Consider the following 25,656-nt stretch of genomic DNA (forward strand, 5'->3'; position numbering starts at 1 on the left):
TGATTTGTCATTTAGACCCTTGAATGCAAACTGAATGACTACAATGTTAGGTGTCTTAATACTTTTTGCTTTAGCTCCCCTCTCCTCACTTTCTTGTGCGTTCTTCCTCCTCGTCAGCATGGTTTCTGGTTTGTTTTGTTCTTTCTCTCTCTTCTTCGTCACATTTTTAAGTCTTCCTTTTCTCTCTCTTCTGACACATTTCCCCTTCCCTCTTTCTCTTCTGTCAGGACACACACACACACACACAAGCAGACACACACAGCGGAGGTGAAGTGGAGAGGCTTGTCTTAGCGTGCCATCTGTCCTCTGCGCTGACGTTGGCTCTAATTACTGCGTCTCCCCTGGCTAATGCTGCCTCATTAGGCCGCCTGAGCATGTGCAGCCGACACAAGCGCCGTCGAGAATTTGCACCGGGAAAGGCGAGCTCGAGCCATAATGGGATCAGGGAAATCTGTCTGGTGTGACAGGCAATTCACACCAGTGGCTAAACGCTCATTTTGCTTCTCTCTCTCTCTCTTGAAGTCGTCCTCTCTCTGCTGTGCTCTTTCGCTCCTCTTGTCTGGCGTGGAGAGCGACTTGAAGGCCCGAGTCCAAGCACCAAAACAAAAGAGTCAAGAAGGAGTCCTGCTCCAAGAGAGATACACATGAATCCACCAAACACTGGTTTTCATAACGTCAAATTTCCAAAACATAATTATATCAAACAGTTTACTTCTTGTGTCTGTTAATTTACAACTGGAACATTTAAATGTTAGACTTAATGCGGCACGTTAAGAGCGATATGTTTCAGCAGCTGGTGCAGCTACAGAGAAGAAAAGCTTCTGACAAGTTTTCAGTATGTTTTTGGGATGGTTAGAAGTCCTTGGTCGGATGGTCTGAGGGGCCGAGCTGTACTGTAACATGATAATAGGTACTTAACCTGATTATTTTTTCCCTTTTTATAAAACTTTGGGAAAAAAAGATGTTGATATAAACGTCAGCCTTTTTTTTGCCCACAATTATAAAATGGTAAGTACTTTACAAACCAGCACTTACACGACTAATAACACTCAGATATCAGCTCACAGCTATCACAAAATGAATCATATATGTTTTAAAAAATTTTGACTGATAATGAAGAAATGGTTTTTCATGAAGTTTGTCTGCAGGTTGCCCATGCTGGGGGAAACTATTACCAGCAAAACAAAATGTTCTTTTTGCCATGAGGCTTCCAGACTGTGCATTAATTATTTTTTTTTTTTTACATTTTTCTACTTTTAAAAATCCAGTTCGATGAGTGTATTTCCTGCTGTCTGCGCATCCCTGCAGCTCCTCTCCATGAATCATCTCACAGACGTGCGATAAAGATCTGAAGGGTTTATCTCTCTCTGCTGCGGTTTGCTCGCTCTGACAGCAGTAAATCTGTAGGAATCAATAATAGCAGTTTATCAGCAGCCAGACGTCTGGTGTCAGTGACTGTAAACGCTTCTGCACGCCGTCTGATGTCTTTGTTTATCTGAGATGTTCCTCGACAAGCGTTGTGGCGGCGGGTTAACCAGAAACACAACAAAAGAGCAGGAGAGGTTTTGTGATGTGACGGCAGATCAGAGCGAGGCTGACTATGAGAGGTGTTAATCATAAGATCGTAACAAACGTTCAGATAAATCCTCATGCAAGAAGACTTTCATGTATCCAAGGAAATAGAAATGAGGGAAGCTCAAATAATTAATATGTGTCCAAGAGCTAATATTTTTATTTGGGTTTATTGAGCATCAGTATGCAAAATTTCCTGTATTCATGTTAGCATGAAAACAAAAATAATCAATCAATGCAACAAATAACAATAACAACTATTTTATTTTTTTATTTTATGCTATACTGAAAACTGTTAAAGGGATAGTTCAGTATTTTTGAAGTGGGGTTTTATGAGGTACTTGTCGATAGCCATATCAAGCCAATAGCTAATGTATTAGTCACAGGAGATACAGGTCAGCGTGGTGCCTTCAAGGAGAGACATGCTGGAGAGCAGGCACAGAAGATAGGCTTTATGGCTACGCAGAAATAGTCGTTTGCTCCACATAGTTTAGCTAATTTAAAAAGCACCCACACATGCCTGCACTCCGGCCGGTCTCTCCTTAAAGGAGCAACACAGAGCGGCATCTCCTGTGGCTCATGTACTTATTATTGACAAATACCTCGTACAACCCCACACAAAAAAATAACTATCCCTTTCAGTGCTCCTATTCTTACTTTTAAATACATAAAAGAACTTGTAAAATAGAGCTTGTTGTTTGGACTCGAGGAAAAATATCAAAGTAGGGACACTTATACATCTGCATACTTTCTGAGTACATAGAGCATTAGACATTAAACTGAAAACCAGTTCTGACTCATGGAGTTATTTCCTTTTTTTAAGGGAGTAACATAAACATAACTCTTCAAAAAACGACTAACACCTCTCTGCACCAACGCGCAGCCTTTAAAAAATGAATCTCCTTTTGTTTATGAAGTATTCCCCCTGGTGTCATTTATCTCATATTATCCATATGTTCCTGATTCCTCCTGAAGAACTAATAGAAATGGTGTGAACATGATGGCCAATATGGCTTCGGACCAACTTCTCTCAGTGCCAGAACTTTATATATACTGCATGTGAGTACATGTACAATATGATTTCACTTTAGAGATTTAGATAATATCAGTTAATTAGAGGTGTGAACGTGTTTATCTCTAAAAAGAAGAACACAAGTTACATGTAAAAATGTGAGTCTGGTATTATGTGGTTTGCATAAGATGACTCATATCTTGTGCAACAAGACATGAATCTTTATCTGCAAGACTTGAGCAAACAAGTAGTTAACTTTGCTGCAACGTAAAGCTTGCAGGGATTAATTCCAATACCGATTCCAGTATCATTATTAGAACAACTGACAAACAATGACAGTATCGACCTCCAATATTATGTAACTGTTGCATAAAATACCACAATTTATTAATCCCTCTGAGTTCTAACTCCCTCTAATACTGGGTACAGACAGTACAATTTTGGCCTGTCCCAGACTAAAGATGAGCAATCATTTATATGATAATATATTTGTAGTTTTGGCTCCAAAACGAGGGTCCTGCAACGCACTCTGAGGGAGGAGCAAAGATAACAGATCTCACTTGCACTAAACCTATAGACTACACAAAACTGACACAGTCTGTAGGAGGCTTAAGCCAGAAAATGCACACTAAATGTTAGATTTCTCACCCCAAACCACCAGAGCCCATTAATTTCACCTCATAGATCATAGGAGTTGCTGGTCTACTCCTGCCTAGATTTCCAGGTTTAACTGTGAGACTTAAAACAGATGCACTAAAACAAGGAAAACAAACTGCTTAAGTCAGAGGTAGACCAGCAGCTCCCTGTGTTCTGGGCGGTAAAATCACAGTTTTTGTCAATAAAGTCTGCTGTATTTGTAGCGAGTGATGTCACAGCTGGGACTCTTTCTGTAATATGTTCGGAGACTTAGAATAACAATCTCAGCCTGTCAGTAACAAAAAAAAAAAAAAACTTTTAGTGGATGCATTTCTATTATGTTACAGTTACAGCCTGTTCCACTGCTGCAGGCTCAAGAAATCTAATAGAGACGCAAACATTTTGTATAACCATTAGTCACATCATAATATCTAAATAAAACAGTGTGGGATATCAGAATTGTTGTACACCAAAAATACATAAAGTAAAATAAGTAAAAAAGTCAAATATATTTTTTTTTAACGTGGCTAGGTTAAGAATTCTACAAGAGCATTATTTTACAAAGGATTTTTCATCAACTGTTTCGTGCAGAAAGTTAGGCCAATTCAAAGAGCTGAGGTTCATTGAGCTGACTATCAGACAAAGACAACAACCTTAAGACTAGTTTAGCCATTTAGCCACAATCTAAAAACCTTCACTTATCAGTCTTCATCCCAGAATCCTCCTCGATCCGTCCCCAAACCTTCAAGATTTATCTGAGACGGAAGACCAAATCCAGACCGACACCCACATGGCAACGTCAGCCCCAACCAGTCCAAACTCCCACCGACGCCGGCGTCCTCGATCCCAGCCGCTTCCCACGTCCGACCACATCATCTGGGAGGAAGCTGGGCTCTCACCGCCGTCGTCTGTTCGGGTCAGGCCTCAGACTCCCACCATGAGAGGAGGGGACGCACAAATTATCCTCCAAACGCTGAGGAACAATGGAAACATGCACGTCCAAGAATTAAAAAATCACTGGACAAATTAAAGAAACACCTACACTAACAACATGATAAACAGCATGAAATTAAATCGGATAATTAATGATTTAAAAATGATAATTTGGGGAGAAAGTTTAAGGCAAACTGCTGGAGAAAAAGAGGAGGAAACTGGTTCAGGGAAATATTAAAAAGAAGCTAAAGTTGACCTTCCTATTTTCTTGTTGTGGATGAAACCAAAATTAGAAAGACGACATGAATGACAACATTAAAACCAGCCAATGTTCATTCACTGACTCATTACGTTAATCTACTCAAAATACTCATCAAAGTGTTATTTATGAGCCGTCCTGATACTTAATTTGTCTATTTTTAGGCGCGATTCAGTAGCAGATGAGCCTCCGTCAGCACGTCTCAGACTCTTGCAGCAGGTGGAGGGTGAAATGTTGTTCCCTCAGATTCGGGCTTTGTGCGGCGGCATCTCTCTCTCTCCATGAAGACGTGACTGGACGTTCGTCATTGTGTTTGCAGCCGGGCCGTTGGCGAGTGGGAGCCGGTCCAGCCATCTTGTGTGGAAAAAATTTTCGGACTGGGCACGAGCCGGCCATCTGCAGCTCCAGGCCTTCAGCAGCCTGCAGCCAAACACAGAAACACTCAAACTGACAGAAGAATCAGCAGCAGAGAAATGTCTCTGATGTGTTCAAGAAGGAAAGGCTTGACTCATCATGGTTTAAAGAGATTTTTTTTTTTTACTGAAGTGTTAGGTTTTTGGGGGGATTTTCTCTGTTTTGTGCTCTAAAAAGTAATCTCCACAAGGTCCTTGTTTAAAGTGTTCCTGATTGACCAGAAGTCTTGGGTCTAAGCAGGGACGTCTCCAGGAATTTCTGGGCCATATGAAAGATATCACATTGGGCCCCATCACCACAGCCTAAATTAATCCTGCAATATTGGTATAACTGCAACTCCAGTGCACAAATGACCTGTTTAAAGCTTTGAAATAAGGTCTTCAAAATGTTCAATACCAAACTTTTAAAAAGAAAATAATCTCTGTTGGTTTAATGATGAATTGTAACGAAAGTACCAAAGCTTTAAATAGCTTACTTATATTTCACAAGACAGGTGCAAACTCCTACACACTGTCTTTATTGTACAAATACTCCTGGGTTCATCCCCTTCAGGAGCGCACACTCACTGCAGGATGTGGTGTGTACGTGTAACGCTTGTATTTATACTGTAAGCTACCGCACGTGAGCACAATCAAATCATTGTTTGCCTGCCCGGCCAACAGAGAGCAGGCCAACTCTGCGTCTGCGGGCAAAAGCCAACACAAGGTTCACCCTCATTTTGTTGTTCCCCTCACAATGATGATACTTTCTCTTCTTAGCCGCTATGTCCGCCGTATTCATCGGTTTGAATAGCATCCAATCGCTGCATTGTATCCACTCTTAAACTCACCCAGCACGCTGTCATTGGCTGAGGGGAAACATATCCAATCCCTGCCTAAACCCAACAAAACGTTACAATTCAGGCAGAGCACAGCAGGGTCTCTGCAGACACAGTCCCATACCACACAGATGTGATGGATGAGTGGCATTACTTTTGTGTAAGTTACCGACTCTATCTTTAAAGGAGTCACTCAAAATACATATAAATATGTTCTGTTAATACACTCAAAATGTGACTTTGGTGCTTTTTACAGTTTGTTAAGATCTTGCACTATATTTTTGAAACACCCAAACCAAGCGGTAGAGCAGCGACTCTGCAGGATAAAATCACTGTTTTTGTCAGAAGAGTTTGGTTACGACAGAAAAGCAATGTGACACCCCACCACCCCATTTTTTTTAAAGCAGCTAACTCTTTAACAAAAGCCGTTCAGACAGTTTAAACTCGTGCTGTGTAAAGGGTGGTGAAAATAAACTTCCATTTGACACGACGTCTGATTCGTCAGCTCTGTGAAGATTTTCGGTTTTCCTGTCACCAGTTTAACATTTAAGTTGCTAAATTGGTTGTTCTTAAATCCTTTTACAGATTTTAACATCTTACAGCACACTGAGCATCCGGCTTCAGATTATTTTCCTTGTCTTAAAGAGGAGAAACCAAATTCTTGTGATAACAAATTTTCCAATTAAACAACAAGTGAAAAGACACCTTTCCTCAGTCAGTGTGAAATTCCTTCTTGTTTCAGACTTCTGGTGGAGCAGTGTGTGTTAGTGTCTGTGTGTGTGTGTGTGAACCCCGGCGTGCAGTGGTGATGGTTGTTTAGGGGGACGGTCTGGGAGGGAAGGTGACATCATCTCTACACCTGAGGCGGCAGAGATGACACCTCCATCTCGGAGACAAGTGAGAAGGAACAAACAATCCAGAACTCATAATGAGGATGGCTTCCTGTCGCCATGTTGGTTTATTTTTTTTTGTACAAGTATGGGGGTTTTACACATATTTTGTTAGGTTTATTATAAATACTGTTAAAGGCAGATTATTTCTTACCTGCATATTGTCTTGTGTCAAGCAGGGGGCAACTCCTGCAACGTTCAATAAGTCATAAACAGCAACTTCACATAAGAAATGAAAGTAGATTACAGTGTTCTTATTGCCGGCAGGGGTTGACTCGACTGGTTTCAGAAAAAGTTTGATTCTTTAGAAGTCTATGGTCCTACTTCAGTCAATTTCTTCCCACTGCAAATATATCCTAATGAGTTTACGGTCTCATTCTCTAGTTTCAACTCTTCCTCCAAAACTGAATGCACATCTGCTGTTCTGCTGGGTTTTTTTAGCAACTGATGTCAAACAGACCATGACATACAGATAGTGGAGTGTCCAGATGGGTGGCCAGGGGGTAGCATGGACCCCACTTGAAAACTGATTGGCCACCTCAGTTTCCACTCCGAAATCCCAAACTACTGTTGGCTATTTGCCTTGTCAGAAGCGAGACTGAAGTTAAAATCAACTCTAGCTTTCAGTCACGTGAACGGCATGGAGGCTTACGGGCAAAAAGAGCTTAGGAAAGTGAGAGCCACCATTGGACAGCTTTATGTTTTTATCAATGTGGCTCGGCCAGTTATGTTTCCGTTTGGGAAGTGAAGGGCAAGAAATTCATCATCAAAGCATAGGTGAGGGATCACTGTCAGCTGTCACTTTCAGTCAGGTATCTGGGACAGTGTAATGTTAGTTAAAGGCAGTGATATTGTACTCAGGTTAACACAATATTTTATGACCAGATTAGGAGAAGTTTGTTCTTTATTCACTCAAAGCGACAGTGGAGCGTCAAATAGCATTAATACACATTCTCCTCTTCTCTGGGTTTTCCTTCTCAAATTAACTTGTGTAGAAATGCAACCCGGGCTTTTTTCAGTTGTAAGTTTGGAACCTGCGCACTTAATTCACGTCCACACTTTTTCACAATTTGCACATTGTATGTTTTGTGTATTAGTGTATTAGTATTAGTACATGTAGTATATGTGATTCTCCATGCAACCGAATTGACCTACAGGTACAAATGAAGTAACCTGAACCTGAAGTGTCTTAGAGGCTCAGAGTTCAAGTTCAGCATCATTAAAACTTGTTTTCTGGAGCAGGCTCTTCAACCAGAAGCTAGACTCGACTTCTTTATTTCCCTCCATCGTGTGACTCCAACCTGACATCAGGAGAAATTTAGTCACCATTCACACCTGCAGTAGGTAAGTGTTTTTTGATTTTTACTGTTTTGTGTATAGTCAATCTTTTACATGTGCAGGAAAAGTGTCGCAAAACAAAAAAAAAATTTGAGGCGATAGAATTTCTAAACAAAACAACACGTGAGATCCTCTTAAAGAATGGAAGTGAGAGCTGCTTACCTTGTTCACACCTCTGATGAGAGAGCTGAGCTGTGTGTGTGTGTGTGTGTGTGTGTGTGTGAGGTGGGATAATTGATTTGGACATGCGCCAAGAATCCAGAACAACATCTGCTTGGCGCCGCCTGATGACATCACACAGAGATTTGCACACAGAATTCAGATAGATTTTCATCGTCTGCCCACAGATATCCACACACATTAGCATACTGTTCGTGTTTCTGTGTAAATCGATGTTTTTGGTGGTGAACAGATGATAAAAATAGACACACCTCAAAACAGAAAGCACAAAAATGATTTTACAAATGTTAACACCTACCGTGGCAAACTGATGTCTGGCAGTTTATTAAAGCACAGAAAGATGACAGTTATGTGTCATCATTGCAAAGCACAGAAACATTACTGCTTATTAAATGTGATAATGAATGAATCATTTGAGGTGTCCCAGATGACACACTTCTTAATAAAAATCATATTACGTTTCTTTACTTTCACACTTTAGGAGATAAATAGCAAGTTTTCTGTTTTTAAAAAAAACAAGAAAATGCACAATATTGTTCGCCTAGAATTTTTATTTTTGTTGCCATGGTATCGAGACAGGTATCAATATGGTTTGATTCTGACTATAATCAAAAACACTGTTCACATCTAAGACATAACCAAAACATACAAAGAGGGATTTTAAATGAACCAGGCAAAAATAAGGATTCAAAGAAAAACCATTTATAACAATGGATGGCTACAAATTTGAACTAAAGCACAGACGGTATAAAATAAGAATAACAAGAAAGCCTTTAGACAGAAGTAGGTCTTTAAAGAAGCGCTAAGCTGCTATGAATCCACACCTTTTGTCATAATCAGTTTTCTCCTAAAAACAGGTAATGTGTTTACTCAAGAGCTCGACTTTTTTTTATCTAGTTATCTCAGATTTGGCAAGGCTTGATTTCCCATAACAAGTATATTTCAGTTGTTTACTCCAAATCACAAGAAATCTACTTGCTACCATGGGAAAACCAGCATTGCTATCCCGAGGTAACAAGATCAATAAAGTTCAGATCTCAAGGAAACAACCCAAATGTATCTTGGAAAAACAGAGCAAAATCATAAAAACGAATACATTAATAATATACACCAAATAATAGACTAATTTATTATTTAATCAATTAATTAAATCCCCAAAGTTGCAACATTCAGGGCAAAAATATGTAGCCAGTCCAAAAATATGCAGTTCCTTAAGTGTCCACTAGAGGCTGTCTTCATTCCCCAAAGGCCTCCATTACATTTTTACAGACTGGTACATAAAATAGTTTTTGTCTCTATATCTCAAATCTCTAATCATGACAAACTGTAGGGGGCTGAATATTGTATACAACTTTACCTGTTTAAATTATATGAAAACATAGAAATAGGGGCGTGGTCTCTTTAAACGACTGGGCGTGGCCTTCTAGGTGTCACCTGAGCTAATTCAGTGAATGAACTTAACCTCTAGGCCGTGTTTGTGCTGTTGGAGATTTTTTCCTGTAAATATCAGACAAATAATCTGCCTGCTCTTTATTGTACTAAACAGATCGTCCAACAAGTCTGAGCTCCAGCTTTTACACTCAGTCAAATTCTAACATTCATTTATGTCCATGTTAGCACTAATTAGCAGCTGTCTGTGTCTGTGTCAGTGTTTGTGAGACATTGATTTATTTGTGGCAGCCTGTGCATGAAGTCATCATTAATCCTTGCGTTCCCCTGCAGAGGCATCATATGAATGTTAGTTGGAGAATATAATTTTTGGGGACAACCTCAAAAATCTTCCAGAAAACATCTGTGAGACTCACTCTCTGAGCTCAGTAACATGTTGTAACATTACTTTACCTGATCTTTAGTCACGTTCCTCACACACATTTATGTTTAAAGTGTTTGGTGTCGAGCAGCAGGCAGCTGTTTGTTTCTTCCTCTTCTCTGTTTTTTTGTATTTTTCTCCTCCACCCACCCGCTCGGCTCAGCGCTGCCTCAGAATCTGTTTCACTCACTAAATTGGCTCCTCAGACACCCTTCCCCTTCTTCCCCATCTCTCATTTAAAAAGTGAGAAATTATAATTATCTGAATTATGCTTTTAATGATGCGTTAATTAGAGTCATGGAGTGAGATTAGCCTATGAAGTATTACTTGTGAAATCCTTCCAGAGCTTGTCGTGCGGGCGGAGCGAGGAGGGAGAGGGAGAGAAAACGTTGCAGCGCTGTGATTAGCACACCAATAAATAACAGAACAGATTGTGGTGCATATGCTTACGATTACAACTTTTAAACCAACGCTTTAAACTCACACCGACTGTCTACTGCTGGCACGGGCTCTCTGTGCTCACAGCCCAGTCAGTTTTGTGTTTCCCTCAGAGGCTCTTCTCACCAAATGTGAACTATTATTAAACCGTGTGAGGAGGAAACTGATCTCTCAGCTTCTGCCGCCTGCGAGCTGAACTCACACTGCAAAATGAGATCAGGAATTTAGGCCCTTCTCCTGATAAAACAGATTTTAAAACTTGTATAAAAATTAAAGTGGGGGTTGTATATGTAACTGTTAAATGAAAGGTACAGAATCCTCACTGTTTGCCGCTGTATAGAGCTTTAAGCCTCTTTTGCCTACCAGTGTTGCAGCACCTTTTCACTCAGGTTCAGTCTGAACGGTGGATTCACAAAGAATGGACTTAAGGCCCATGGTCACACCATGAATGTGCATCATTTGACACCACCCTCTGCTCTATCTCAAGGTCCTATTACCAAAGTAATTGAATATGGACAAATACATAGTGCTAAATAGTGCTAATTTTAAATGATTAGTTCAGATCCATAACAAAAATGTTCTACCACACAAAACCCAAATGTAGGCAGCAACTCACATGTTCTTAGAACTAGCATTACCATTTTTGTCAATCCCTGAAATTCTTAACGATCAAACAGTTTTAAATTTGAAAAAAATGTAAGGAGAGCAGACACACTACGTTGTACTGGTGAATGTGGTGTTTTAAATGAATATCTGGTACCCAAAACAACACTTGTGTTTCATGTGATCAAGGCAGAGGTAGACCAGCAGCTCCTGTGTTCTTTGAGGCTGTTTCAAGTTTTTTTTAAAGTAGAAGTTTTACCTTAAAGAACTCAGGAGCTGCTGGTCTACAGCTACCTGAATAAGTAAGTTTTAATTATGTCATCATAGTTAGAGTTTTAGAACCAAACCTACCATTTACAGCACTATAGAAAAAAGTAACCCAAACAAAGTAATCCCCTGAGACACAGGCAGAACAGCACCTCCTTTGTCCTGTGAGGTAAAATTACTTATTTGTTTCATTGATAGAGTCTAGGCTCTAGTGTCTTTGAAGAGTGATGTAACATCTGTTTCTGGCTTATTATGTTGTTGGACCAGAGCTAACAGAACTTATTCATCGGCCTTTCTGCAACAACTTTTTTTTTTAATGAACATGTCCCGCCCCCTTTTCTTTTTCACAGCCAAGCAATCTCTGAAGCCTACAGGATGAGTCTGTTTGTGAAATAGTGTGATGTTCGTGCTCTTCATTGTTAGTCCCAGGATCATTTGTCTAACACAATAACACCAACAAACTAACCAAATTTATTTAACCAAATGAAGGCAGTGGCAGACACAGCAAGTCTTGTGTTCTTTGAGGTCAACTTACTGTTTTTATTGTCAGAGACTTAGAAAAACAATCTGAGCCAGCGACCAAAACAACAACCTTTAGTGGACACACTTTGATCCATCAAGGGTTATTGCAGCAGACATCAGTGTGTTTCACTGCTGCAGGATGTAGAAATGAAGCCGAGCCATTCCAAACTTTTTGCACCTTTTAGTCATTTAGAGTCCCCAAAAATGTATCAAAAGGGCCACGGTTTAAAATGCCTTGAAATGTCCTTAAAGTAACACAGCAATAACTCTCGAACATGGAATAAATGGCTGATTTCAGCACAAAATGTTTAATTGCGTTGATTTTTTCCCCTGGTTTTTAAGGATTAAAAGGTTATTGCAAACAGACATCTGTTTTTCATAGTTTTGTCCTTAATTTGCATCAATAATGTGAATATTTTACTCAAATAAAGGAAAGAAAAAAAACAAGTCCGATGATCAGAAGATTTGTTAAGGTCAGACTAAAAGAGAGCACATAGCTGAAATATGTACAGATATTATAAATGAGCTTTTACATTTGAATAATGAGCATAAGGGCTCAACTGAGGAAATATTACTCATGTTGTAATAAACGGGAAAATATTTTTTAACAGGAGGAGAGCAGATTGACAGTCAGATGGAGGATTTGTTTTTTTATCTTGCTGATTGACTGAGCTGAGTTTCATCTTAAGTGCCTCCACACGTACCTCTGTGATGATGATGATGATGATGATGATGATGGTGGTGATGACAGAAGCAACAAAGAGTCATGATAACTTCACTCCCTCTGTTGTCTGCACATAAAGACAAAACTGAAAGACAAACCCAGAGCAGTTTTATGTCTCATTGCTTTTCATGTAAATCACGCGTGTGCCATTATTACCTCCATGTTCCAGTCAGAGCATCACATTTACATTTACATGTAGAGAGAAGAAGGAGGGGGGGGGGCTGCCATTTCTCAGCCAGATATCCTCTGCTCTTAATCAGAGTTAAGGTTTCCTGTTAGCGGTGAGTTTGCTCAGATTTTACAGCATCAAAATTCACATTTGTCTATAAGAAAATCTCAAAATGATGAACAGGATTGAGGTCAACTTTTCAAGATTTAACCCTTAGATGCACATTTGATTTGTCCTGACACTGTTCCATAAGTGGGCAAACAATGACCTGTATTAGAGTCAGTTTGTTTATAAGCAAATTTTGATTAACAGTATTCACTTATGTTGAATTCAGTTTATTATTTTGGTCAACGCCAGAAGATTTCACAATTCAATTATTTGAACTATTTAACATTGTAAAGTAAATGGAAATAATACAAATAACAGTAGTCCTATTCAGACTGTCGTTTCAAGCCGTGATATTGACGCCCTTGTTTCACCTTCAATCTGAAAGTCACCAAGCCGTAATCGGGGGGGGCGAAGTAACCCCCCCCCCCCCCTCCTAGTAACAGAGGCGTTACAGAAGCGAGATGGTATCAGCGGGGAACGCAGCGCTCTGTGTGTGTGCGCATGTCTGATTGTGTGTGTGTGTGTGTGTACGTGGAGCTCCTGCTTTGCTGTGAATTCACAGACTAGGACATCAATGTTATGCTGTTGCGGTATCAATATGAAAGAACAAAGACATGATGACGGCTTAGCGACGACACAAGCTGTCTGAAAAAGGCTAGTATTAGAAAAATACCAACATTCATGTGCGTGTGACTCATTTTCTTCCAGTATCGGTCAAACCTGTTGAACTGTATACCTCCCAGCAGCCATGACACCTTCAGGAAAGATACAAGAGGGAAAGACAATGACAAGTAAACTTATCAATATTAATTACAAAAATAAATGCACACAAAAGACACACTAACACTCAGCACATACAGTTTTTGGAGGAAGACCTGGAATATGAATTTATAGAAACTTATAATTTACATTTTATATATTGCAAGAAAACAACCTCACCAGGTCATTTTGACCCACTTAAGCATCTAAGGGTTAACTAGAAAATCTATTTCTGTTTCGTTTTTAAAGAGGAGAGAGACAAACTGTTGACAAACAGCTGGAAGAACATGTGTCGGACTTTGACTTCAAATGAAGTTTTTTGACAGTGAGGTGTCACTATACTTTTACTTCTCTGACTGTTTGAAACTGACCTATAAGCAGTTCAACCAGGAGAGACCTAATTAAGAATGAACAATTATTTATTTAACCATTTAGGAAATAAATGTTTGAAGTCTTTGGGGATTAGACTCCATCATGACGACTTCATGTACTCGGAGGGGTAATGGGGCCGACAGCAGGATAGGATACCCCCTATAGAGTCTAGACCCTGGTGGTGGTGGTGGTGGTGATGGAAGAATGTAGGATGTGATGAGGATCTGTATGTGAACTCTGCTGAGCTGGTATCGAGGTGACTGGGGCGGAGGAGGGTCGCAGCGATCGCACTGAAATGACAAGCTGACCGTGGAAGAGACAGAACAGATTTTAAAATTTGACGGCGGCAGGATGATTGGTTGAGAGAGGTTTGGGGCAGAGTCTGGTTGGATTATTACTTCAAGAGTAAACGCCCCAAATCAGCTGATCACCATGGAGGAAGTGGTAGAGAGGGAGTGGCTAAGTAGAATGAAGAAATCGAATAAATGTGTGAGAGAGTACAACCAGTCTTCATGCTTGAACTTACGCTGAGCTTCATTTTTTTTATTAAATGGTTGATTGTTGGCCGTATGATTTATGTTGTGCCATATCCTTTTTTTTTCGTTTAACATCAGCTGTCTCAGTTTTTTTTGTTAGTTTAGCACAGAAACCATGCACACTGAAGTTTTAGTATGAAGAGGCAACATGGTTACGATGTCTAAACTGAGATGTTATTCGTTTTCTACATCATTAAAAGCCAACATCTGTGTTATCTCAATGGAAAAATGACACAACTAATGTGAATTAAGTGAAAATGTACACACACACACACACACACACACACATACAGTACATTATAGAGAAGTTGGATGGAAGTGTCTAGTTGTGATTTTTATCGCCCCAAAACAAAAAGGAGTCAAGGCTTTTCTTTCCTTTGTTTCTCACTGTGTTTGAACCCTGAACACTGACTTCATGTCAGCTCTGAACTTTAGTTTCCACTGCTCAATGTCCTCCTCTCTCCTGCTGTAGAGACAAACAGACCGTGTAGTGGACATTTGGGTAATCCCTGTTTGTAAAAACACTGGCTGGAGCGCTTTGAATCGCAGGCGGCCATCTTGTTCAGCCACTGTGACGCCGCCTCAGTGTTTAGGGCTTGGCGATGAGCCGCGGGAACCCTCTGTCCATCCCCGCGAGGGAAATCAGCCTGCTAATTTGCAGGATGTGCCGTCCTCCTCCCTATTTTTAAGCATGCATGGCTGCAGCTAAACAAGCAGAGGAAGAGGAGGGGGGGGGGGGGCTCCCACAAAGAGGCTCGCTGTCACTGTTTGAAAAGACGGAGTCGATAACGAGGCCTCCTCTTAACCTGTGCTGCCTTTTTAAACAAATTAGCTCAGCTCACTAACTAATGTCTTTTTACTGCAGCATGCTGGGAAATCTGAAGATGTTTAAACACTGAGTCACTTGTTTAATGCGTCTTTACTTTACATGAAGTCACAGTTTGGATGATAAAATAATCAGTACATTTTGCATGCAGGTCATAGTTTTAGTGTTATTCATTCCATGTCAATTTATGTGCATTATGAAGCTACGAGTTCACCAAAGTGTGCTAACATTAGCGTGCTAACACAACAATGCAGACCACAGGCAGTTGCAGCTGGAGCAAACTTGTCAAACCGCCACTTGTGCTTAATGGTGCTTAATTATGGTGCGTTTGGATTCATAACTCCTTCATGCTAACGCGAACGGAGAGGGGTTGGAGGTGTGCCGCTGGAGGAGGGCAGAGGCTTCAGAATAGCGGAGGTGTGGCCAAACAGAACTTTGTTTTGGTTGCTGGTGCTCAAGGGCGACATCAACTGGATCAATAAGTCGCACATTCTTCCTTCAAAGTAATTTGATTTATGATCATTTGTCATAATTAGCTTTGCACGACAAAGCATTCTGCATCTGAATTACAGAATTACTGACATCTGTCTAAAACCACTTTCTTCTCTGTTCCCTCTTTGATAGCTTTCTCTCCTCTGTCATTACACGTGAACATTAAGCAGAGAAAATAAAGACAAAGAAGTGTCCCCACTCTGCATGTAAGCAAAAAAATAAAAATGCAAACACAGTCACATTTGAGCCAACGTGCCTCTTGGTGTTATAAATCTAAGACTGTCATCACTTACTGAATAAAAAGATTCAGGTGTTCAGTTTGGCACAACTCCATTTCTTTCTTAAGAATGTATTTTATGGTTCGTTCATTTTGCAAACAGTTGAATGGAGTATTAGGATTATTACTGACGGTATATCTATAAAAGTAGTTTGATTGACACTTGTACTTTTTTTTTATTGGTGATGAAGTCAGCAAACAAAGGAAAGTTAACTATCTGTTTGACAGCACCGGTGTCGTTGGACTTCACTGAGTCATAAAAACAGAGATTACATGAGATGAAATCTGTTTCTGGTCAAATTAATAAATAAAGCAATAACAGAAGTCATTTTAGCTTATACAGGAGTTGCTTGTCAACTGCTGCCTAAATATGTTTTTTATATAAATATATAGTAAGTTGTTACACTGTTGTCGTAAAATAATGCGTAAGTCATCTGGAAAAACACCATGATGCATATAAAATCACAAACAAAGAACCGTTTGTGGTCGAACTAGACCAGCAACTTTTATATTCAAGATAACATTTTTGTTTCTGTCCAGAGAGTCTTTTGGCTTTTAAGAAAACTACATACCTGTCACTGTTGTTTCATACAAAAGTGCACGAAAGTAGTGCTTTAACCTCACAAAAAACACAGGAGTTGCTGGTACCTGAATACGTGTATTTGTTATACAGATGTAGTTATAGAAACACAAAACTATGAACAGAAAAAAAGGAACCACTTGAGGCAGAGGTAAACCAGCAACTACTGAGTTCTTTGATGTAAAATGTGTTTTTTTGTTATTGGGATCTGACAGCTTTGAAGATATATGTAAGTTAAATGTAACAGTTTTCTCTGGTTTTAAAAAAAAAACAGCAATAATATTATCTCAAACAGCTTAAGAGTTGAAGCAGAGGTAGACAAGTAACTCCTACAGAATGATGTTTGAGGTCAAATTAGTAATTGTGTCAATGGAGTGTGGTGGCAATGAAGAGAAAGATGTAATTGCATCAAAAGCAATCATTTTAACTCACACACTTCTAGCACAGAATGAGTACGTTGCATACATTATTGTTTGATTGATGTATAATGTTTGAGGTCCAAACTAACTATTATAAACAACATAATGCGCACAAAAAGTTATCCATCAGTGCAGCACTATTGTGTTCAAGTTCAATGATTATTGCTGCTTTGCCCCAACTATTGTGTTTTCTCTTGTTCCCTCACACTCACTATTTGGTCTCCAGCTGTGTTTTTACGTCTTGACGCCTCTACAGGAGCCTATTTGCAATTCCTCAGACACTGTTTTAGTCATTTATTAGAGTTAAATATACGCACTGCCGTAAGGTTGTGTGACTGTCTCCATCAAACCTGCTAATTGTTGCAATATTCAATTTTCCTTTGTCTTGAATGTGATTAGCACCCAGCCGGCATCATTGGAATTTAACTTTATATGCACATTACAAAAAGTAATGAAAATTCGACTGCAAACCTGCAGGCGCTCTTTTTTTCTCCCCCATCTAACACATTGTTTCTGACTCAGAATAGAGAAACCTAATGAGTTATTGAGACTCCCAATGAAGAAGAAGAACCCGCTCCAGGTGTTAAAATGTCTCCAGGGCCTAAAACATGAGGACTGGAGGTCCTATTGTTTTTACTCTCTGCCCCTCCTCTCTTCTTCTGATACTAATTAGCACAGTGCTATACTTGCTCAATATTTGCTAAGAGAGCTAACGCCGGGAGATGCAGAAATTAAGATGATTTGGCTTTTAATAAGACAGTAGAGCACAGTTGAGTTTATGAGAAGAAAGGGCTGTTTTGAATACAAATTGCATTGATTACAAGGAAAGGGTCTGATGTGGGGGGTCAATGGGACTGGGGGGGGTAATTGGCATCAATGTGGAAAAGCTGCTACAGTTTGAAGCGTCAACTACCCCATTTTTTCCCGGATTGATCGTTTAATCTAGTTTGTGCTGCTGCTGCTTTGCGTAAATAGCAAAAACATTGCCAGTGATTTATTGAAATTCTCAATTCTCTGTATAAAAAAGTTTGTATATTCTAACATGATCTAATAATACTTCTTCTTCTTACTGTTGTGAATGACCTACATAACCTATATTTTCATACCCGCAGACGCTCCTTCCTCTTCTTCTTCCATGTTGTCGTCAATCTCGAGCCTTAATGAGACCCGGCAGTAATAATTAACACCGAGCTTGCTCACCTTCAACTCCCCCCCCCCCCCCCCCCCATGTTATATACTTAATTTTCACCTGCGTGTCTCCGAATGAGATGTTTGTTTGGCGAATTCCAGCAGAGGAGAAACACTCATTAAAAGTCCAACATCTGCATAAAGATGCTCTTCATGTGTTGTAAACAAATGTCTGAGATACACCCCCCCCCTCCCAAAAACCCACCGAACACATGATTCATAGACGCCTCCATGCTCAGCTTTTACCTCCACCATCTCAACGGCTTCAGCCTCTCGTGTTTCCACCTGAAAGACGCTGAAGCTTATTCATGCTTTACTTAAAAAATACTTTGATTTGATTTAAGTTTGTGGGCTTCAGCCAGCTAACGTATTATTCATCAAGCTTGTCAGTTAAAAAATTACATCTTGTTATTTTTATTATCTGTTCAGAAATGGCTGATTTTTTAAGATGTATTTTTGGGCCTTTTCTGCCTTTATTATTAGATAGGACGGAGGATAGTCAGGAATCAGGGAGAGAGAGAGAGTGGGGAAAGACATGCAGGAAATGAGCCAGAGGCCGGACTTGACCCCGGGCCACCCGCCTGGAGGACCACAGCCTCCACACATGGGGCGCACACGCTAACCACTATGCCACCTACGCCCCTGTTCTTATTTTAACTCCAGTTGGGAGTGTATGATTCCTGAAGTCTTTCACTTTTATTTTGCTGATGTTGCTTATTGAATACATCAGGTCAAGCTTCCTTTCACACGGGGCATCATAGAATCCAAAGTGTTCTTTAATACTCACCTTCAATGACGACGTGTCACTGCCATACAAAGGTGGAAAGAGTGCATGGAAGAAAATGTCAGCAGTGGTTTATCTTGCTCAAACTGGTTCTGGTGAAAATTTACTAAGGACATCAGAAAGTCTGTATTTTCAGAATTGATAATTGGAGGTTTAGTATCAATTCAGTATCTTCAGTATTCAGGCATTAATTATAACTGCGATTCTAATGTGAATATTTTTTTTTTCACAGCCCTACAAGCTACAGCAGTTATGGATCTACACACAGATTTTATTTTATGTTTTAAACTGGGGAAAGTAGCGCAACTTCTAAGTGTAGAATTGTTGACTTACAAGAGAAAAGACTATTAGCATTGAAAAGTGTAGGATTAAAAATATCAATATGGAGATAACCAATTTCTAAATTATTTTATTGTAAAATAATAAGTGCTATAATAACCAAATAATTAACTAAATATAATTAAACTGCTACAAATGTGTAGTAAACTAGCGTATCTATAGAGAATTAGAGACGTTTTTTACCTCCATGATGTCTGCAGGATGCTAAAGTCAGTCTTCAAGATCCACATGATGTATAATTAAAAGTCTGGAGATGTTTTTGTCTCTAATTCAACTCTGAAGAGTTGATTTACTTCCTGTGAACATATTGTGGGAAATAATTGTTCCTAGCAGAGAAATTGAAGCTTTAGCGGGGGTTGTTTTGGGGTTTTTTCCTGATGAAGTTTGTTTATATAAACCTAAAATACTTTCCATTTCTGGGAATCCAAACAGTCTCCGCCCCCTTTGTTTAATAAAGAACCACAAAGAGATCTTCTTCAGTTCGTCTCTGCAGGAGACCATGAGCAGCCGGGCCTCCGCCTGCAGCTGCGTACCTGTGTGGGATCACCTGTGCTGACTTGTATCAGAGGTGAATTAATGACAGAGGACGTCCGATCTGCAGCTTTTACCACGATGTCACATCGCTGCAGGGTTTCGGCAGGAAGCTGAGTGTCAGTTAGGAAGCTGTCCAATCATGTTCAGCCCCAGGAGCTGCTTTTGTTTTAGAACTGCAGGCTGATGAGTCGCTGTGTTTCTAACATGCTGACGTTTATGTATGATACAGGTACATTACTTTACAGGTATCACTGTATCACCATTCTGAGAAGCGCCTGTAAGATAGCCTATAAATCTTTCTCTGTTGCCTTGACTCTCTTAAGTTTTCCTCCATTTCTAACTAAGCGTTAAAGTTAGCTGGATGGACCACTGATGTAAAAAAAACAACCTGCTCCCAACACAAAATCGATTAAATCCCAAATACAGTTTTATCCAGAGAAGCCTGCTAGTCAAACGGTTATCTCAACAACATAACGAGTCAAATGCAACAAAATTGAGTTCTTATCTGCACTGTAAAGTACAAGTTTGAATGACAATAAAGAAAGTGTAAGTCTAAGTCTCCATAAAACTAGCATGGTGTTCGTTTACTGTTTAGAAGACAATTCAATACGATAACGTTTTCTCGGGCTACGATCCAATTCAGGAACGATGACTTAAAATATAAAGCAATATGTGGCATTTGATTTGTTTCTACTCAGTTCAATCAGATACAAATTGATAAATGAATCGAAAATAATTGTATTTAATTTTAATTAAAATGTCCTTGTGTTACCTACTTTCCAAGAGACAAGAGAATAGGCCTATACTCCTCTATAGTATAGAGTGTTGGCTGTATAAAGTAAACCGTTAGCTTGGAAACTTAAGCCTGGCAATAGACGCCATGACTTTGGCAAGTGTTTCATATTCGGTTTTGCTTGCGCCACTGCTTCCAAATGTTAGTATCTCAGCACAGGTTACTCTTTAACCTTTTTCCCAATGGTGAGATTCTTCTTTTTGAAAGTCTCTCTTCCTTTATATTAAGTCCACTTGACGTCTGAGGTGCAGAACTGTAATTTGCAGCAGAGATTTTGGACGATGTTGTTTATTTATGTTATCAGAATTTATGGTAGCTTGCAAATCCCCTTAGAACGCATTGTATTATGTTTTCACCGATCAGGGCTCCACAGACTGATTCACTTGGATCTTAAACGTAAAGATCAGTTACCAATTCAGACTGATTTAGCTTCACACTCCTATGTTCCACTCATCAGGCGATCCCTCCTTTGGTTCGTTAGTAACAGAGCTTAGTTAGCCCTGATGCTTGCTCCTTGCATCCCAGGGCTGCCCCAACAGAATCTCACTCAGCTGTCTCATCCTTGGTGTCAGCGTCACAGGATGAATTCGCTTTACACCTCTGGTTGCTATATTTGTATTGTTTCTGTCTTTCCTCCTCTTCCTTACTCTCTCCTGTTAACTGTTCCACCAAGCGCCCCGACAGGCTTGAAGCCCTTCCGTTGAAGGCGTGATTTGCCGTGTTTGTTTCTATTTACAGATATTCTCTGAATATATTTGACTCACTATTTAAGTGTTAGCAGCATGTTTGATGTCAATGCAGTTATTCAGCTTTTGCAGCACATTTTTTCAGAGGCCTTTCAGTTGTTTTGGGATTTTTGCACGTGTTTTACGTTTTTCCTAATGTACATGTTTTGGCTGTTGTCAATCATTTGCTCTTGTCGGTCACTGTACCTATAGGACTTTGTTGAGAAACAGATTATGTTTGTGTATCTTTGGCTGCTCATTGTTTGTCATAAACTCTTAATTTGGCTGCTGCCTGGTCTGGCCAGGACTTTTAATAGATAAGCAAAAGGTTATTAATTGTGCATGTCCATATGAGTAAAACTTAGAGTCCTACAGAGAGAGCTCTATCAGATGTCTTTCAATAATAAAACTCACCATGGAACATAAAATATCAGTAATAAGGCTTGTGCAGCTTGAATAAAGAGCTCTCAGTCTGACATCTATGTGGTTCTGTAATCGTCTCCTGGCCGCCTGCCTCGCTCTCTTAATGAGCTCTAATCCTCCATAAAACACGCAAAACTGTCGATGCTGTAAACAAAGACGACAAAGCAGCAGCCCATCAGCTGTCAGTCAGTCACAGCCTCGGGTCGAGCCGGCTGTTACCGCACCAAACACAGAGGCTGATGGGAAATAAAAAAGATGAGGATGACGAATGATTCCAGGAATCTTCTTTCAAAAAAAAAAAAGTTTTTAAAACAGACCTTCTGGTTGCCTGTATGAGGCTATCAGACCTCTTTCCCGGATAAGAGATCCTCATTGAGTGGAGTAAACCACATGATTTATGAATTTTGTGTAGCAAATAATGATGAGCAGAATCTCAAGATTCTGAGTTCTTTGGGTTTCATCATTCTTTTGTGAATCTAATATTGCATTACTTGATCTAAGCCCTTAAAAATGAACCCATTTAACGCTCTTTACCCCTTTTACTACCTCTATGAGTGAGGGGGATTTGTGTGTTGGAGCTACCTCTTTAATGTTAGTTTACAGCTCCAAATAATAGAAAAAACAACCTGTTCAAAGAAATAATTCCAAATACTTAATAAAAGGAGATGAAGAGAGCTGAATCCAGAATCCACTAGGAGGAAATAAACAGTAATTTGACCTCATTATACACATGAGTTGCTGGTCTACTGCTGTAGGTCTGTGTGTTTGTGTTTGTGTGTAATCGTGTTACAGAATTATTGTGTTGGATATAAAGTAATTATTTAAAGCACCAAAGTCAATCAGTAACCTAAAAAAACTAACCAATCAAGGTGATGGTAGAGAAAGCAACCCCTGTTTTCTGAAGAGATGAAACAGCTGTTAAAACCCAGACTTCTTTTTTATACACTTTCAAGTCGTTAAAGCCAGCAGATAAAAGAGTAGTTTATCCCAGCAGGATAATTGTGTTATATCAGCCATATATACCCAATAATTCACTTTTTTTTAGTCTACCTCTGTAAATTTTTAAATAACTGTACGTAGCACAGATTCTTGCACTTTCTGCTTATTTGCACTTCTGGTGAGATGCCAAACCTCATTTCGTTTGTATATGTGTAATGACAATAAAGTTGAATCTCATCTCATCTCTCATCTGGGCGGCAGTAGCTCAGTCTGTAGGGACTTGGGTTGGGAATTGGAGGGTCACCGGTTCAAGTCCCGGCACGGACCAAGTCCAGAAATTGGTCTGGTAGCTGGAGAGGTGCCAGTCCACTTTCTGAGCACTGCTGAGGTGCCCCTGAGCAAGGCACCCAACCCCCCCCCCCCCCCCCCCCCCAACCACCAGCCCAGGAGCTCCCTCACTCTGAGACCCCTCCATTAGTGCATGTCCATAGGATCCTTTTAATGTGTGTGTATTTCAGCCTATGTAGCATGTTAATGTTAGTAAACAACTAATTTCCCCTCACAGGATCAATAAATTATTATTATTGTGTGACTGTGAATGCATTAGCTGATAACTGAGAGTTTTCTAGCTGTTCAAGACTCTCTGATTTGACCCTCCTCTCCAAATACAGTCACTCAAATAAGAACAAGATGGCCACTGCCAATAGGTAGAACTCAAGGCTTAAAGAATTGCAGCCTCCAAAAAAATGTTTGGCAAAACATTGGCTAGCATCCACTGTTTCGCCATCAATGATTGGATCCCTTGATTGCTACAAACTGAATTCATTTTTACAGCAGTAAGCCAGAATACATGCTGCTCAATTTGGACTTCTTTCTGAAGCAGCATACAGCTCTTTACCTGAAGTCAAACAGGTGACAATAACGTTGCAATAACATTAACTTGTTGTACAATAGGCCTGCCGTTGAAGGTATTCTATCCTCTCCTCTTCAGTCTGGATGTATGATGCATTTAGTGTTATTAGAGGTAATCTTCTTTGTTTACTGTAATTATAAGAGCTTGTTAACAGTCCACAGTTGATCTGTTTAAGTCGAAATCATTCAGGTGTCCATGCAGACGAGTTCAGACAAGATGTCTCACTCTGTTTACTCACAACTTACATTTCCCTCATTCTAGACACCTGAATCTGTCTGACTTAGCCGTTTTTGTAAACAGGTGCTGGTCAGTGACAGACGAGTTTGACACATTTTGATCGTCGCTGTTATCAACTGGAAAGTGACGTCCTGTCTGAGCAGAGAGACTGGCGGTTGTTTGTATTCCAAACATTCATATAATTGGTGTTTTTGTGTTTTCTGACTGCTGCTCACCCGTACAACAGGTCAGGCCACATTGTCCCGAAAACAACCGATCAGACAGATCACTGCATGTGCAAATGTGTCCGTGTGATTTTTAGACACATGATGTATTCAGGTGAGATCTTGATGTGTTTGTCACCTTTCACTTTGTTATACAAAAGCCGTAAATGTTGCAGCTGTAATTTTAATTGTTTCTTCACTATACAGCAATTATTTGGTGATGTCGATATAACACGTTTTGCTTCCTTTATAATTATTTCCTGTGCTCTAAATATCTCAGACCAGCTCCTTCTCATCATTAGAACAAAACTAATGAACTCATTACTTCTTCACAGTCATAAATCAAAGCTTTTTTATATCATAATCACGACAATAATGCCTCTCCAGAGATTGAAACGTCTTTGTTCTGCAGTCTATGTGTGCACCATTAAAACATTTTTCTGTGATCACTTTTAAAAAAATATTTAAATATTTAATTCCCTTAATAATTCAAATTATAGATTAATAAAGAGCTAAAACATCAGGCATCACAAATAATCACTCATGAAGCTATATAACAACAGTATATTTTTGTCCCTTAAACAATAAAATCAATGCTTATTTAGTTTTTACACTAAATTGCCAAGATGAGTGTTGTCAAAAAAATCTACTGAAATCTAACAAAAGGTAGACAAAGGGACAAAAATGAAACAACCACATAGCTTTAATTTACTCAGTTAGTTATGTTGTTTGTTTTTTTTTTATCTGAAAAAACACAGAAGTTCAGGTTCATTTATCTCATACTCCAAAGAACTAAATAATACTTCAGCAAAAACTGCAGTACAGCCCTAATTCTGGTAAAAAAGTGAAAATCTCTTTAAAACATAAATATCATTTTTAAGCATCAAATGTAGAAAGAGTGCACATTTGTTTTGTTTTTTTACTTTAATATTAAGTCATTTTACTGTTTCAATCCAGTATGTTGTAGAAGAGAGTATTGAAGAATCTCTAAATAAGGCAAACGGTTGTATATGACTGAAATTTTGTTTTTGATTGCCATCGAGTTAACTTTTTTTAAATTATGTTTTTATTAATCTGTCCTCGCGATAACATGACATAATTATCCTTTAAGTCCTAGAACAGAAAAGTGCTTCACAGTAGACAAATTATGGCAGAAATGGAGCAAGAATATAAAATAACCGAGTGTGGACCGCTTTGAAGTCAAACCTTCAATGTTATTTTTAATGATTAAATGTAATTATCCCAATCATTGTTCCGCGGAATCACAGCAACGCTCACGTCTAATTACTCAGCCGTCATTACACTTAATTAGAGCTCTTTTACTGATTCATAAAATAACATCTTTACCTGCCCGAGCTCCGTGGCTGCAGGTAGCCTATCATTTCCCCATGAGCTCTTCTCAGCCAATCACAGCTAACTGTCCAGGTGGCATGTTAGGAAACTCTAAGAGGGGGGTTAGGTTGCCTTGGGATGCTGATTCAGGATCAGGTCTTCCTCCTCCAGGTCTCCTTTGTCTGCAGGGGTTTGGAGCTGATCTTGGAGCAGCGTTTAGTCAGTCCGAAACCCGCTCTTCCAGTCTGTGAAGCAGCTAAACACCAAAACCCGTCATTAGTCTGTCATGGTAG

The sequence above is a fragment of the Labrus mixtus genome, chromosome 10, assembly GCF_963584025.1.
Source record: "Labrus mixtus chromosome 10, fLabMix1.1, whole genome shotgun sequence".
Classification (NCBI taxonomy): Eukaryota; Metazoa; Chordata; class Actinopteri; order Labriformes; family Labridae; genus Labrus; species Labrus mixtus.